Source organism: Eurosta solidaginis, chromosome 4, assembly GCF_040869045.1.
Source record: "Eurosta solidaginis isolate ZX-2024a chromosome 4, ASM4086904v1, whole genome shotgun sequence".
Taxonomy (NCBI): Eukaryota; Metazoa; Arthropoda; class Insecta; order Diptera; family Tephritidae; genus Eurosta; species Eurosta solidaginis.
Genome location: NC_090322.1, coordinates 57,076,461 through 57,090,115, shown reverse-complemented (window position 1 = coordinate 57,090,115; position 13,655 = coordinate 57,076,461).

The window sequence follows — 13,655 nt, the reverse complement described above, 5'->3', positions numbered from 1 at the left end:
GAGTGCGTTTGTAGTGTGTGTCAGCCAAGTGTGCGCGCCAGACATTTTATAAGATCCCTAAAATGGATCCTCAATACAGTGTAGGTTGGACCACCATTTCAAACAGCCAATGTAGTAACCCTAATAATATTCCACCACACCGTTACACTTAAGATAGTTTGGTGATGTATTAGTTCTTAAGCGGATGTTAGTCCAAGTAATTTCATTATCATTGAACCTTCTAATACGACAATGTTAAAAACAAATAACCGATCTTAGTCTTCTAATTTCAATCAATGTTGCATCTTCAGAGCGTTCTTTAATTATTTTTTATTAATTCTCACTTGGCTTGACCTTTACAAAATTAAAAACGAAAAACCGCTAACAAATATAGAAACACACCCATTTTTTCATTCATAGGAGAAACGAATCGTGACACCTTTGGTAAATAACAACATTTAGACGTAAGCTTATTTACAGTCTGAAGTCTCACACTAACCTCCTTATTGGTGGAAGGATTTTTGGGATGAATATAAATTATAAATTATTCTGCAGTTCTTTCCTTGATTTGTGGTTAATTTGTCCTGCCCCTTTGTGTTCCTCTCCCGTTTCAATTTCGTTTTTCTCTATCTTTCTCTATGTTACCTTTTCTCTTCCGTTCTCCTTTTTTCTGCTTCCTCTTCCCTTTGCTTTTTGCTTTTCGTTTCTTTATCTCTTCGAGTACGTTCCTTCCCAGTACTCTGCCGATTTTTTTCCATTTTTACGCCCCTTTCCCTCCTCTTTGTTTCCCTTTGTTTTGTTTCCCGCCCTTCCCACTCACTTATTTCCATCTCACGATTTCCGGCTCCCGTCATCTCTCCCCCTTCATTTTTATTCCTCTTCCAAATCTCCTTTTTCGACTCGCCTCCCTTTGCTCCATCCCTTCCTCCGCTCTCTTCAATATTGAATATCTACTTCAAATTGTTGGGGGGATATATCGAAAGAGATAATTTTTTTAGAAATGGGCCTAACAACACCCACTTTTCCAGAACTGTCGTCAATGATTTTGAAAACCCGCTTATCGAAAATGTCATTGCTAATAACGCATTGCTGTAAAATCCACTGTCACTGATCAAGTTCGGTTGTACGCGCCTATAAATATTCCACACAATTTGGAATACATCATAAAGCGACATAACGGATAACTATAATTGCCACAAAAAAGTCTTTATGTCAAAGTTATTAACAATGCTTCCAAATGCATGCACTTAAAATTTATGGACTCAAATTTTAGAGTAATTATAATTAACCGGTTATTAGTTCGATAATTCAAATCTTGAACTTGACTTAGTTAATTTTAGTATTTGCTTGTGAGAAAATCTCTACATAGATTCCAGGCAGAAAATATTGGAACATAAAGTCTCTCTGCAGGCGATAAATTCTAGTCATTTTATGTCGTCATCGTAGTATTTTAAGATAATTCACATTGGGTTGCTGTGAAATTCTTTATAGTCGAAACTCAAACTTTAGAAAGCCATAAAATTAAATTAATCTCGTTCGAGTTAGCTTTTAAAGGCAATTCGATGAGGGACCCGTAAAACTTACAGCTTACGCAGATGACGTTGCAATTGTCGTAAGTGGAAAGTGCCTTCCAACGATTAGTTCTGTGATGGATCGGGCGCTTCGGGACATTCATAGCTGGGCATCTAATGTCGGGTTGAAAGTCAATGCGGAGAAGAGGGATATGGTCTTGTTTACAAAGAGGTACAAGGTCCCAAATTGGACCAGCCCTAAGTTAGGAGGGGTGACCTTACAGGAGAATCCTTGCTCAAAATATCTAGGAATCATCCTAGACAGTAAGCTGTTATGGAAGCTCAACGTGGAGGAGAGGGTGAAGAAGGCCTCAACGGCACTCTATGCATGTAAAAGAATACTGGGGTGTACGTGGGGCCTATCGCCCTCTCTTTCTCATTGGGGTTTTACAGCGATTGTAAGCCCTATTCTGTACTATGAGTTCTTGTTTGGTGGAAAGCCACAGAAAAAACAATTTACCTCAAAAAATTAGAGGGAGTATGAAGACTATCGATGCTTAGCATTACGGGAGCCCTGAAAACAACCCCGACGGCTGCACTGTATGCCATTCTGCACATTCCACCGGTAGACCTGGTAGCAAAGAACATAGGACTAACAACTGCAACCAGGCTCGGTGCCTCGGGCAGCTTGAGCGCCGACCATATGGCCATAGTAGTACAGCGTCATCAATCACAAGACGAACAGACTACCTGATTCCCTGTGGGAGATCTTAAGGCCACAATAGAGATGGACGATACATGTGTACACAGATGGTTCCAAAGTAGTGGGAGGAGGAGGGTCTACGGTATACTGTGCAGATCCTATAGGCTGCCGGATTACTGTAGCGTTTTCCAAGCGGAAATATTAGCCGTAACCAAAGCAGTAGTTACCCTGGAAGAGAATAGCTTAAGCTGAAACCGTGTTAACTTTTATATTGACAATCAACCAGCAATTAAGGCAAAAATCTCGCATAGCACAGCATCTAAATGCGTGTTAGAGTGCAATCAGTCTCTGGAGAAAATAGGGACAGGGAGAAGCATACTTCTATATTGGGTCCCAGGGCATATGGGAATAGATGGAAATGAAAAAGCGGACGAACTAGCTAAAAAGGGCCCATCCCTTGAAGCTTGCTGCATAGGCGTCCCAATTAGACTGGGCGAGATTACGCGAAGGCGAGAGGTGCACATGATCGACCAACCAGGAAAGGCGTGGGTTCAAGCGTGGGGCTGTAAAGTGTCGAAGATTATGTGAAGGTCTTACAACCTTAGACTAACAAAGTTGCTTCTATCATTAAAAAGAGAGGACTGTAGACTCATAACAACCTTAGACTAACAAAGTTGCTTCTATCATCAAAAAGAGAGGACTGTAGACTCATGACGGCTATTCTGACTGGACACTGCCTTCTGGCGTCACATGCCTTTAAATTAGGCTTGGTCAGTGATAGCAGATGTAGGAAGTGCGGGTTGGAGGAGGAAAGCGTCGAGCACGTTCTGTGCTCGTGTCCAGCACTTGCCAGGCTAAGACTCCAGCTATTAGGAGTGATACAGCTGTCAGATCTAGAAGCAGCAAGTGGCTTAAGTCCTAGGAAGCTTCTAGTATTTGCCAAGAGGACGGAGTTATTTTATAACATAGGTCCTGGTTTTTCAGTTTGGTCGTTAAAACAAATTTCTGGTAACACTACGGACTCAATCAGTCTATGCGAGGTCCTCATGGACCGACCAGTTCAACCTAACCTAGCCTAATCTAGCTTCTAAAGCACTCACGAAGCTTACTTTAGCGGCTACCGGCAATGCTATTTAGTTAGTTAGTTAGTTCTGTCAAGGCCGCAATTGCTTTGTACACCAGCTGCCCACAAAAGGACATACCTGATGTTAGATTCACATTATGGGACATGGAAAGCAACATATAAACCCGAGGTTATGCCGCAAGGTAGGCAATTGGCAATTGAAAGGTAAAGTCCTCTCTCGGCGAACGAAGATCATACTCTACAAGTCACTTATCGTACCCGTCCTGCTATATAGGGCAGAAGCATGGACCATGACAACAGCAGATGAAGCGGCTTTGGGAGTGTTCGAGAGAAAAGTTCTTCGAAAGATTTATGGACCTCTACGCGTTGGCGATGGCGAGTACCGAAGAAGATTTAATGATGAGCTGTACGAGCTATACACAGATATCTGCATAGTCCAGCGAATTAAAACGCAGCGGCTGCGCTGGCTAGGCCATGTTATGCGAATGAATGATGATGCTTCGGCCAAGAATGTGGTTCTATCGGAACCCGCCTATGGAAGCAGTGGTAGAGGGCGGCCCCCACTCCGTTGGAAGGACCAGGTGGAAAACGATCTAAACTCGCTTGATGTGACCAATTGGCGCCGGTTGGCGGAGCGACTGGCGCGCCTTATTGGACGGCCATAACCGTTTAGACGGTTAAGCGCCAATTAAGTAAGTAAGTAAGTAAGTTATGCCGCAATGTGACTGTTTTATTAAGCTATCAATCTCAAATAAATTGAGACTGATACTTTCATCGGAGGTTGAGCACCATGGCTTATTTTCCTCTAAGCTCGGTAGGGATTTTGTGAATCGGAATCTTGCCCTTGCAGCAATATCCGATTTATACATGCTTCTATTCCGAAGGTCAAACTAAAACTCTTACGACCCTCCCTCCAGGAAATAAGTTCTCTAGAATATTTTGGGGAGTGTTATCGATGTTGTAGGTCTTTTGCTGGATACAGCTCCGGCACGTTCCGGTAACAAGCCCTATTAAGGTATTAGCCCGACAATCTCGGGAACAGTAAACTTTCTAAGCCACACCGCCCCGACCCCCTGGTCCCTTAAGGAGGACTCCCCTCGTGTAGTGAGGTTTAAGGTAGCGGAAGCTCTAAAGCTATAAAGCTTTGTATTGCGCTTATCAACCCCTTGATTCCCACTTAAGTTCTTAATAGACTTTAATCGTCTTAATAAGTCTACCTTGAGACGTTATAATACCATTTTAAAGTATAGGTAATGGATTCTTTGGTAGATTCTCAGACGACTTAGCTCTGAAAGCAGGCACATTGTATGCTAAATGAATGCAGGCTAGGCTAAACATTTCTCGGCGCCTGGCGTGAAACTCCAATAAAAATTGCAAAACAAGCTTCACACTCACTGGCTAGACATATATACATACTTTTGCTTCCTATTTGCAAAGAACTGGCAATTTACCAACAAACACTTTTGTATTGTCAGTAACAAAAGCTCATCTCGGCTCCCCATTTCCAGAAGATAATTAAGGCGGTTGCTAATTTGGCACCTCCTATTCCCTCGATATTATTGAATATGTATATGGGTGCTTATTCAAGGCTTATTCGCCGATGGTTCCAGCGTAACTGGAAACCATCTAAGAAATCCAAACAAAGCCAGTCTTGCACTTAAGAGCTACTTTGGATTGTGTAGGCACTTGAAACCAATTGACGAACCAATATCACGCTCTCTCGAGCTATCTGACCTGATGTATGGCTCCTAATCATGGACGGTGCTGAGAGAAGATGAGATGGCCTTTGAAGTGTTTGAGACAAAAGTTCTCCGCAGGATTTATAGTCCTCTTAGTGATGCCGACGTCTTGTCTGGAAGAACGTATAATAATGAATGCTTGAATTTGACGCAGGTATGAAAGCATATCTATCGACAGATTTATTTGGAAGAAGGAAAAGGGGACGCCTCCGCTGAGTTGAAAGATTCAGGTGAAGGAAGGCTTAATGTCCATTGGGCACCCAATTGGTGTAAGTCATCGCTAAATAGACCTACTTGGAGTGACGGCTCAAAAGCGTATTTCTTAATATTCGCTTTACTGTGTCCGTTAACTCCCGCGTTTTCTGGGGCTTCTGGAATCCTCAACGACGGAACGGATTACTTCTGAAATATTCATTGCATATGGTCTGAAGTCGGTGGACCTCGCCCAATTGGTATGTGTAATAAAGAAGGCATGCCGGAACCTGACGATACATCTGCCGCCGATCAAGATGTTGTCGACTTAGTTTGGCTCATTTTGCTTGATTCGTTTATGTTAGAGATACACCAATTAGGAGTTTTTGCAGAATCAATTAAGCTCTTTCATTTGAAAATGCAATAAATCGCTGTGAGCCCTTTCCTGACACAGATGCCTTTCCTTAAACTTCTTTCAAATGCTGCTGTTTCGCGAGGTTGAAAGGTACTTTAAATAAGCTCAACTGTGCCGAACACTCTAATGTCCAGATTTATGAAATTGGTTGCGCTCATATCCGTGAGAAATTGTCCCACACAACGCTTGAATGGATTCGAAACATCTATCATCAAACTAATATCTACTTAAGCTGTATTAAATTGAAGTTGAGATTTGTTTTGATCTCCAGTTGCATTTTGATTGTTATTTGAGAAACTCAACTTGAGCGCAAAGATCAATGGAAGTGTTCAAGGTGCTTATGATTTGCATTGCAGTCACGTCCTTGCCCTGTAAGTATTTGAGCTATTCAAAATAGATTATTAGTAAAAAAATCTTTTCTTAAAATATTTATAGCTGCGAAATAATGGTTTGGTTGGTATATACAACATTACAACCGGAACGTTTGAACTTTTCTGCCTATAAGATTTGTGCCAGGAGAACGGAAAATAAGTATCCAAGAGCAACATCCCAGTCCTATGGTTTCGGCGGTCACGAGATCTGCTGTGAGATATTCAAAGAACAAATAGGAGAAAGATAACCTTGACTCAGATATCAGGGAATGAAAATCTGTCGGCTTTATTGACTAGGTCATGTTATGCGAGGAGAGGGAACCGTTGTGCCCAGCCATGGTAGTGCCAGCAGGGGAATAAAGAGGACGAATTGAATTGGAAGCATTATTTGGATAATAACTTGGCTTTTGTTAGTATTTCTTCGTAGCAGAAGTGCAAACTTAGGCAAACTAACACAGTTCAAAAGTTGTTCAGGGAGCTGAGGTGCCTAAAATATTCCCACGGTGGACATGTCTGCCGAAGGTTCTACGTGGTCACATGAAATCATTTCCAAGATGATCGGGCCAGTAATTTAATGGTGCTAATATCCGAAACATACTGGATCAATATGCGGCAAAGGACCATTGCCATCGACTATAATCTCCAAAAACTTCAGAGAGTGTCATCATCGCGACAAGAAGAGTAAGAAATTTGAGACTCTCCTTGCCTCTTGCTTTCTGCTTTGAGGTAGATAGGATTCGGATCGGTGAGGTGACATCAGCTCTCGTCAGATATTGAGATTTTTATACCCAGCGTATACTTTGACTGCTGATTGGAATATCGCCCTATCTTGGCTGCCTATTCAAAAACACCCTATCTCAGAAACGTTTGAAAAACGCCCTATCACATAGTTTTTTTCATGGGTGTCTTATAGGTTGTTCGCACAATGGCATAGCCGTCCCAGAAGCCTCATAACTGGTGTTAGCCATGGCGCTATGGATGCACAGAGAATTATGCACCTTCGCATTCTTTTCAAGGCAGAAGTTTCACTCAAGGCCCGAAGGCGGGGAGTAGCAATTCAAATACTCCAGTGTCACTTGCATTTCTGAACCAAAGCCTCAATCCTTCGGCAATAAAGCCTGAACTTACACTGCTGACTCAAAGCACCATGCTTCACCCTTTAGAAGGCAGGGCACGCAATATGCTAAACGATCATCCGGTAGGACAGCAGAGAACGTGAAATTATTGAATATTTACTATTTGACAATGCTCCGAACTGTATAAGTGAGATTTGGTCGTCTTTTACTATAACTATGTCTTATCGTCGATATTTTCTAGCCCATAACCTGATTCGAATCTGGGCTCAATCTAAATATTAAATATAATAAATGTGAATGTCTTGTCTTTGGTTTTTCCATAACTTCTGCATGCTAAGCTTCAGGAAAATAAATTGCAATAGAATCATTATAAGTATGCGGTTGTGAACTGGCCATTTTCTAGGTGGGACATGGTATCCGATATACTCAAATCATATGCTGATTACTACTTCTATTAGTTCTTTGATGGATTAGCACTTTGGGATATACATGTCTGGGAATTTGGCCTCGGGTCGGCCAAGGAACTCAATAAAAAAAATATCTAGGAATCATACTAGAAAGCAAATCGCTGTGGAAACCTATCGCTCTCACTCTCCCGCTGTGTATTTATGACGAGTTTCAAGCTCAATATTTACTACAGGGTCCAATCCCTTCGAGGAGGTTTCTAGTGATCAAGAGGATAGCGATAAGTAATTTGGCAAACACTCCGTGTATATTTCTGCCATGAAAAGCTTATCAGTCAAAACTCATTTGGTTTGCAGATGCCGTTCGGAGACGGCGTAAAACATGTGGGTCCCGTCCCGCCAATTCGTAGGAAAAATTAAAAGGTGCAAATCGCATTATTTATTTGAAGATGGTAATGAAAGGGCGGATGAGCTTGCACAGGAAGACGCAACCGTCCAATATATTACTGTAGAAGCCAACTCAGATTGGGTGATATAAAAAGGACGCAAATGTTACGCAAAGCGTGAAACCAAGCCTAGTATCGTCAGTATTGAAGATTGTGCGCAAGTCTTACGACATTAGATTATAAACGATAGTGGTATCATTAAACAGAGAAGACAATAGAGACGGTTTCTGTTAACATTATTCAATAAATGGTAAACCATTTAAAAAATTCAGTCTACAACCTTACCTAATATGCGCCTAATTTTACCAAGCAAGGACTCTTCGCCAATCAAAGTTCCTCGTTCGTAGGTAGTTTGTTTGGGTATTTAGGTTGGTCTCATCCCATAATTACGATCCATAGGTCAAAAAAATTACACTTAGGGAGTTAGAATTTTGTGTATTTGGTGTTGGAAACGTTGCTATGGCAAATGAAAGCTACGGATCGTGTACAACTTTTTTCGTTTTCAATTTTTTCTTTACATATTTTGTTTGGTTCAATAACTGCGAAGTTGATTTGCTATTCGCTTTACATAGAAAAAATAAACTACAGTTTTTGGTGTTGCGTATTTGTCATGATGAACAAATATATTGCCGGGTATTTTGTTAGGGATCGTATTGTAAAAAATATGCCACACAAGTTTGCAATACAATGATGCTAGATCATTTGCACAAAATTTTAAACTCCCTTATTAAATTGCTATAGATATCACAGCCTTGAAAATCTTTATATATAAAAATCACGCGTCACATTGTTTGTCCGCGATGGACTCCTAAACTACTGAACCGATTTTAAATTTGTTTTGCACCCCGTGTGTAGTTTGATCGAACTTGAAATATAGGATAGGTTATATCTCAGTTTATAGTCGCAATATTATTTTATTGCAAATTTTTTTTTATGTTTATACGTAATAATAAAATGTTACGTATACGCACCGGCACTCATATTCTCAGGTGGTGCGGATATACTTCCGTGTAATTGGTTGGTGTTTAATTAAACAACGCGCTTATCAATAAAAATTTAATTCAGGAGTCTTTAGTTGTTCCATGTGCAATTCTTAACCCGAATTTCAAAAGCGACGAATATCTACATTTCGTTTTAATATTATAGTGAAGTGTGAAAAATAAAAATCTATATATATAAAACGAACGGCTAAAATGTGTGTTAGTTGGTCGCCGGTGTTTGAAGAGATGCGTCCGTCGATTTTGTTCAAACGTGGACTCGGGCACCCCTAGAATTTGTTTATATAATATGGATATTAAATGAAAGCTGTTGATGAGTGCTTTAGTACAGAGTAAGTTTTACACCGCTTGGTGACTAGGGTCTCAACATATAGGCCAAAACGTGGACCCGGATACCTCTAGAATGTGTGGGTACTATGGATATGAAATGAAAGCTGTTGCTGAGAGCTCTAAAGTAATTTTCATTGTGATATTCGACTTAGTCGCATCAACCTGGCAAAACTGATAAATAAGCTTGCGAAGCCGAAATAGAGACATGAATTAATAATACCCACATACCTATTTACATACGTCCTATTCGATTTGCCTGAAATTTGGTATATAAATTTACCTATATTAGTATTTACGATCCTTTTTTCCGGGAGGTAGACCAGATACGGACTGAGACTGGGATTAGGACTAGGTCTGGTACTGAGACTCGGAGTGGGACTGGGACTGGGACTGGAACTGGAACAAAATACATACCACCCTCTGCGACAGGCAATAAGTGATCAAGAAGAATGGGAAGAACGTGAGAGAAGAGAAAAGAGGGAAGGAGACTGAGAAAGAAATAGAATGAGACGAATATGGAGATAGATGAAGCGAAAAAGACGGAGGGACGAGTGCATAAAGGGATCAGGAAAAGGTGAAGAGGGGTGGGGGAGGGCAGAGTTAGACGCAAAATGCTTATTAAAATGTATGCAGATAGGCCAAATTTAGGGCAGAACAACGTCTGCCGGTCTGCTAGTTATGAGTATATAATACTCACACTGTATAACTGTAAGTTCCATTATGTATTTAGTTCAATGAAGCGAATTCCCTCGATCAAGAGAAGATTGTGCAAATATTCGAAGTAATACATACACAAATTTGGAAGGAACAAATGTTAAAAGTTCTGCAGAAATGTTCTGAGGAAACGGAAAAACAAACTGATAAGTATGTATTAATTGAAATGAATAAATATTCGAAATAATTAAATCATAACATAACAAGTAAGGAAGGTTAAGTTCGGGTGTAACCGAACATTACATACTCAGTTGATAGCTATGGTGACAACATAAGGGAAAATAACCATGTAGGAAAATGAACCGAGGGAAACCCTGGAATGTGTATCAAATGAAAGGCATTAAAGAGTATTTTATGAGGGAGTGGGCCATAGTTCTATAGGTGGACGCCATTTAGGGATATAGCCATAAAGGTGGATCAGGGTTGACTCTAGAATGTGTTTGTACGATATGGGTATCAAATGAAAGGTGTTAATGAGTATTTTAAAAGGGAGTTGGCCTTAGTTCCATAGGTGGTCGCCTTTTCGAGATATCGCCATAAAGGTGGACCAGGGGTGACCCTAGAATTTGTTTGCACGATATGGGTATCAAATGAAAGGGGTTAATGAGCATTTTAAAAGGGAGTGGGGCTTAGTTCTATAGGTGGACTTTCGAGATATCGCCATAAAGGTGGACCAGGGGTGACTCTAGAATGCGTTTGTACGATATGGGTATCAAATGAAAGGTGTTAATGAGTATTTTAAAAGGGAGTAATCCTTAGTTCCATAGGTGGACGCCGTTTCGAGATATCGCCATTAAGGTGGACCAGGGGTGACCCTAGAATTTGTTTGTACAATATGGGCATCCAACGAAAGTTGTTAATGCGTATTTTAAAAGGGAGTGGGCCTTAGTTCTATAGGTGGACGCCGTTTCGAAATATCGCCATAAAGGTGGACCAGGGGTGACTCTAGAATATGTTTGTACGATATGGGTATCAAATTAAAGGTATTAATGAGGGTTTTAAAAAGGGAGCGGTGGTTGTTATATAGGTGGTCGCATTTTCGAGATATCGCCATAAAGGTGGAACAGGGGTGACCCTAGAATTTGTTTGTACAATATGGGTATCAAAAGAAAGGTGTTAATGAGTATTTTAAAAGGGAGTAATCCTTAGTTCCATAGGTGGACGCCGTTTCGAGATATCGCCATAAAGGTGGACCAGGGGTGACCCTAGAATTTGTTTGCACGATATGGGTATCAAATGAAAGGGGTTAATGAGCATTTTAAAAGGGAGTGGGGCTTAGTTCTATAGGTGGACTTTCGAGATATCGCCATAAAGGTGGACCAGGGGTGACTCTAGAATGAGTTTGTACGATATGGGTATCAAATTAAAGGTATTAATGAGAGTTTTAAAAGGGAGTGGTGTGAAGGCGTTTTCCAGATATCGACCAAAATGTGGACCAGGGTGACCCAGAACATCATCTGTTGGATACCGCTAATTTATTTATATATGTAATACCTGCCAAGATTTTAAGGGTTTTTTATTTCGCCCTGCAGAACTTTTTCATTTTCTTCTACTTAATATGGTAGGTGTCACAACCATTTTATAAAGTTTTTTCTAAAGTTATATTTCGCGTCAATAAAACAATCCAATTACCTTACCATGTTTCATCGCTTTTTTCGTATTTGGTATAAAATTATGGCATTTTTTCATTTTTCGTAATTTTCGATATCGAAAAAGTGGGCGTGGTCATAGTCGGATTTCGTTCATTTTTCATACCAATATAAAGTGAGTTCAAGTAAGCACGTTAACTAAGTTCATTAAAGATATGTCGATTTTTGCTCAAGTTATCGTGTTAACGGCCATGCGGAAGGACAGACGGACGACTGTGTATAAAAACTGGGCGTGGCATCAACCGATTTCGCTCATTTTCACAGAAAACAGTTAATGTCATAAAATCTATGCCCATACCAAATTTCAAAAGGATTGGTTAATTTTTGTTCGACTTACGGCGTTAAAAGTATCCTAGACAAATTAAATGAAAAAGGGCGGAGCCACGCCCATTTTGAAATTTTCTTTTATTTTTGTATTTTGTTGCACCATATTATTGCTGGAGTTGAATGTTGACATAATGTACTTATATACTGTAAAGATATTAAATTTTTTGTTAAAATTTTACTTTAAAAAATTTTTTTTTTTAAAAGTGGGCGTGGTCCTTCTCCGATTTTGCTAATTTTTATTAAGCGGACATATAGTAATAGGAGTAACGTTCCTGCCAAATTTTATCATGATATCTTCAACGACTGCCAAATTACAGCTTGCAAAGTTTTAAATTACCTTCCTTTAAAAGTGGGCGGTGCCACGCCCGTTGTCCAAAATTTTACTAATTTTCTATTCCGCGTCATAAGTTCAACTCATCTACCAAGTTTCGTCGCTTTAGCTGTCTTTTGTAATGAATTATCGCACTTTTTCGGTTTTTCGAAATTTTCGATATCGAAAAAGTGGGCGTGGTTATAGTCCGATATCGTTCATTTTAAATAGCGATCTGAGATGAGTGCTCAGGAACCTACATACCAAATTTCATCCAGATAACTCAAAATTTACTCAAGTTATCGTGTTAACGGGCGGACGGACGGACGGACGGACATGGCTCAATCAAATTTTTTTTCGATCCTGATTATTTTGATATATGGAAGTCTATATCTATCTCGATTCCTTTATATATGTACAACCAACCGTTATCCAATCAAACTTAATATACTCTGTGAGCTCTGCTTAACTGAGTATAAAAATCATAACATTCTTTTTAGCTGTGAGCGCGCTTTTGTTGCTGCAATGTGTATCCTGGATGGGTTGAAGGATGAAGGTGTCACCGATATATAACATACAAGGATGATTAGCAGAACAATAAACAGTTGGGGTATTCACGACAGCTGGTTATTTGCTTAAAAGCAATTTTTCTCCGGTGTATTTTGTTTCATATAACCACATAAGTAGATAAGCTGAAAGCTTTGATTATGACGATATTAAAATTTCTCGCAGTGAAAAAACTTATTCTGTGGTTGTTGATTTAATATCCAAAAACGATTCGAAGCAGTCTGCCATTGTCACTTAAGTAAGTAAAAGGATATGAGTCCGAAAAGCATTATCGTTCTGTTGTTGCAGCGATAAAGATACTCCCCGACAGCTCGGGGAGTGTTATTTATGTTGATGGTCAGTTCGTTTACTTTGCTATTCAGTCTCTCTCGTAAAGAAATGCTAGTTAGGTTGAACTTGGCAGGTGGGCGAGTACCTCACATAGACTGAACAGTCATTACTTTATTAGTCTATGATTTCATTAATCTTACGGACCAGATTTACATTCAAAAAATCTTAAATGCTATAATTTATTTTATACATAGTAAGAGTAAAGTTTAGAGCTAGAACGCTCTCGGGAGTGCGAAGTCAAGCTCAAGGCTAAAAAAGATCCTGTTGTATTCATTAAGGGCCCTAGAGATAGGATCAAAATTGTGATAATTAGCTCCGACTACTTTCACATGGAACGGATATGTTGATATGCCTCTTATCTTATTGATATTATGATTGTGAAAGTTTGGATGTTTGGTTGTTTAGATGTAAGGACGTTTGGCTTTGTGATTCAAACACGTCGGAAAGGCCAAACATAATTAAATGAAAGCTTAATATATAAATGTAAAAGTTTGGATGTTTGAATGAAGT